Source organism: Nanorana parkeri, unplaced genomic scaffold (genome assembly GCF_000935625.1).
Source record: "Nanorana parkeri isolate BGI_ZX_2015 unplaced genomic scaffold, ASM93562v1 scaffold64, whole genome shotgun sequence".
NCBI lineage: Eukaryota > Metazoa > Chordata > Amphibia > Anura > Dicroglossidae > Nanorana > Nanorana parkeri.
Genome location: NW_017306332.1, coordinates 1,717,519 through 1,721,864, shown reverse-complemented (window position 1 = coordinate 1,721,864; position 4,346 = coordinate 1,717,519). Strand labels below are relative to the sequence as shown.

The 4,346-nt window shown below is 40.8% G+C and overlaps 1 protein-coding gene across 1 annotated transcript in view; it reads left to right on the top strand.

Annotated features, from left to right (window-relative positions):
- The first annotated feature begins 234 nt into the window (after positions 1–234).
- MACC1 (MACC1, MET transcriptional regulator) overlaps positions 235–4,346 on the top strand; it is a 40,096-nt gene continuing 35,984 nt past the window's right edge. The window contains exon 1 of the mRNA XM_018576334.1: positions 235–317. The gene's annotated coding sequence lies outside the window, so the exon portion shown is untranslated. The remainder of the gene's footprint in view (positions 318–4,346) is intronic.

The following is a 4,346-nucleotide window of genomic DNA, read 5'->3' as shown; positions in this document are numbered from 1 at the left end:
CCGAAACTCCTTATGTAGTTTCAGGTGTATGCTCAGGTTCACATCCGGGGATTCTGGGTAGTGAGTTCTGCATACCTTTCACCTAGCGTTACCTTCTCACAAAAGAACTTCAAGTCCCAGGAGCCTTTGTTCTTTGGTATGTCAGTGATCTGGGCAGCCAGGGATAGGACAAGGTGTGTCTGAGTTTGCCTAGTCTTGCTCAACAAGGTAATCATTGCTCTCTGTAGTTAACTGCTTGACTAGGTAAACAAACAGGAGTAATTGAGCATGAGGCGAGCACCATGAATTTGTTCAACTGAGCTGAGCTTCTATAGAACGTAAGTTCTTTTTGTAAAATTAATTTCAATTCATCAAGAAAAGTTTTTTAAAAATCATTTTAGCAGTTTTGTATTTTATGAATGTTGGTGCATTTAATAAATAACTTGCTGATCATGTAGTAGGAACAGAGGTAGAAATGAATGCAGTTTAATTAGTCAGTGAGGTATATTTACAGGTACGTTCAGGATTTTAGTGTAATCTTAAAACCACTTATTTATTTGTTTTTTAAGCTGCCACAGTTTGTGTTTTACAATTACTAGTGTTTGTTACAGTGTCTTTGGTAACTTTCTATATTGGGTGATGAAAAAAAAAAAAAAATCAGATTTAATTTATGTGCTTACAAGTTAAAGTGACACTAGTTCTTGAGTACAAACGTATGCTATACTTAAAGTGACACTAAACTCAGGAATTAAATCTTAAAAATGCAATCAAGTACCTGAACTATTACAGAAATCAGATACATTTTTGTTATCATTCGGCTGCAGATCCTCAAATCTTCTCTGAATTGGTGCTGACACTGTCCTTCCTTTTGGAGGGTGGCCACTTTTGTTCCCAATGATCCCTGTGTGTGTGGTGTAAAGTAGCCACCGCTCCAAGCTCATGCATATGGTCCTGTGTCCTGGCTGCACCATAGACACATTCACACTTTCTTTGGAACTGTTCTGTATGTAAAAATGGCATGCAATAGCGGTGTCTTAGCTTCGCTTGTACTTATAATATGAGCCTGGCTTTACCAAAAAAAAATAACCACCTATAGGCTTATTTAAAGAGGAATTCCAGGCAATAGGGGAATAAATGAGTGACCAAATAATCAAATAATGCTATGAATTGAACTGTGCCACAATTGGAACATTCACTCAGTAATCTGACATTTGTTTCGATATTCACTGCAGACCAATTTTCACACGGTTAGTAGGAAGACAGTATTGTACTTTTGGGAGTTTGGGCAGTGTCACCGTCTTATTTTCTTTCTCGCTTACTGTTTCCTGCTTTACCAACTTAAAAAAAAAAGAAGTTAAAATTAAATTATGCCGGAGAGATTCACCCCTCTATTTGTCCTGGTTACAGAGACAGACATGGATGGAAGGGTATATTCTGTCATCCTTCTACTGCAACCAGAGCCGTAGCTCGCTCCTTTTGCGCCCGAGGCAAGAACAGAAAATTGTGCTCCCCAATAGACGTGTGCAGTATGTGACGTCATGCGCCCCGCCTCCAGGATAGAGGGCAGAATGCGCTGGTGGCCAAATCCAAAATAGCATAAAAATGTATTTCGTTTGATGAAACTGATGAAAACATTTTTAGTTTTTGTTCATTTCGTCCGAAACAAATTTTTAGTCTTTGCACATGTCTAGTAATATGTGTGCATGAGTGTGTGTGTGTGTGGGGTGTTTTTTTAAAATGATTATTATTTTTACTGTTGGGGGGCTTTGGTGAAATATCAGAGGTCTAAACAGACCCCTGATATTTCCCTTTTGAAATAGAAAAAGAGATTGAGGACACAGAGTCCTCTGCCCATACAGGTGAGTGAGAGAAGCAGGGATCTGATGAGAAGCTGGAGCCTGTGCCACTCCTCTTCTCCCTGCTGAGGCACAGATGTATTGGCCGCCTGGCGCCCCTGTTGCCAATGGGCAAGGGGGCACAGCCAGGCCGGCCCTGGCTGCACCCCCTCTCAGCTGCACCTGAGGCGAGTGCCTCACTCGCCCCATGGTAGCTAAGGCCCTAACTGCAACACACAATTTTGTAGTAAATCCTGATATTAGAGTTGTCATGAGAGCAAGAGATGAGGGGAAAACTTCCAATGGGAACACATTCTGGTGACAGTTGTCTAAAGGTGGCCATACACCTTACAACTATCCTACAATTTTTTACATCCAGCAATCAAACCGTCGTTTGATTTCTGCACAACTGCCTCATCATGCACAGACCAATGTGGATTTCAATTATGGTTCGTTAGCAATACTAACTGACCTAATTTCATCAATCGAAAGAATGGATTTTAGTTTGCGCATGTTCAGTGTTCATGTTGCACTTTTTTTTTGTACGAAAACGCCACTAATCCATCGATTTTTGTACGATTCGAAATACGTTTTCTAGTATGCCCGATAGATGAAATTTGGCCAGTTGTACAGTAATTGTGATTGTTCACTCCCCATCAACTGGCCGATTATTGTACGAAAACCCGAATCATAAGCTGTATGGGCACATTAAGGTGGGAATTTATTTCCCTTTGGGAAGATTTCTTCTCATTTTTGTTACGTTTTCAAAGACAGAAAAACAGTGAAAGGAAATCTCAGAAGGGCACAGACAGCAAAATATAATCTTTTTGGAATGCTAACCCTTCCCGACTCTATCCGAAACTAAAAGATTTGGCTAAAAAAACACTTTCTTGCAGACAGTTTCTTGCTAATAGCCTTGTAGCCCATTCCAGCCTTGTGGAGGTCTACAATCTTGTCACTAACGTCTGTTGACAGATCATTGGTCTCGCCCATGGTGGTGAGGTTTGAATGGAAGAAAGAGATTCTGTGGGCAGGTGTCTTTTATATACATAACGAGTTGTTGTTAGGAGCACCTTCTTAAATTGACCGGACTAATCTGTGTACCACATAGCCAGTCAATGGGAACCAGAAGTATTGTTGGTTGGTAGGGGATCAAATACTTATTTTACTCACTGAACTGCAACTCAATTTATAACATTTGTATCATGTGTTTTTTTCTGGATTTTTGGTTGATATTCTGTCTCTTTCATTGTCTATTATTGTGGGATCAAATACTTATTTTACTCACTGAACTGCAACTCAATTTATAACATTTGTATCATGTGTTTTTTCTGGCTTTTTGGTTGATATTCTGTCTTTATAATTTAAAATACACCTATGATAAAAATTATAGACCTTTCATTTCTTTGTAATTGGGTAAACTTACGAAATCTGCAGGGGATCAAATAATTATTTTCCTCACTGTATAATTATTTTGTTAAAATAGTCCATGTAAAATCTGTATGTATAGCCAAAGTATTTGCCTCGAAGTGAAATTAAAGGAACTTCCCCAATGGAGATACAGACTGCACCCTGTCCAAAAAAAATTGGCTGGAAAACGTAATTTAAGTCACAAAGCTCACAAGTCTCTTGTCTGCACTACAACATTGTGTGTTGCAGTAGAAGGATGATAGAATACAATGACAACATTTTAGACATAATTCCTTCCAGACTAAAGGTCCTTAGGACCCTACATGAGAAAGGAGCCGTCCTAAGTCCAAATATAGTATCAGTGCTATGGGCCCCGTCATGTGCAGGAAAACTTTTCAAGATCAAGGAGTTTTATTATTCTGCCCATAATGGCCATAGACAGAAATTTAAATCCCTCCATGTGTGGATGTCTGAAAGAGGCACAAGAGTAATATCCAATCTTAAAGATGAACTTTACCCATATCTTTAATTATAGTATCAGTGCTATGGGCCCCGTCATGTGCAGGAAAACTTTTCAAGATCAAGGAGTTTTATTATTCTGCCCATAATGGCCATAGACAGAAATTTAAATCCCTCCATGTGTGGATGTCTGAAAGAGGCACAAGAGTAATATCCAATCTTAAAGATGAACTTTACCCATATCTTTAATATAACAACACAGGCACCTTTAGAAATGTTTAGTAATGGCAATCTACAAACACATAGGGGTCTATTCACGAAGCTGCCGAAGGATCTAGCCGTAGCTTCGGCCGATCCTTTGGCTAGCTTCGGCCCCTGGACCCCTTCGGTTCAGTAGAACTGAAGGGGTGCTGTATGGGCTATTCACTATTGCCCGTACAGCTCCCGAATGTGGCCGAGCTGCTCAGTCGAGCCAAACGCATATGCATCGGCTCGGCTGAGCCGTGCTGAAAGCCGAAGCTGGCCGAGTGGCCGGCCATTGGCCGGCCGGCAGCCTGCTTCTGACAGCTGGGCGGAGCCAGCCGTGATCTTACGGCTGGCTCCGGCCACTTTCAGAGAGATCAGCGTCCCTGGTTGCTAACCAGGGACACTGATCTCCAAGCA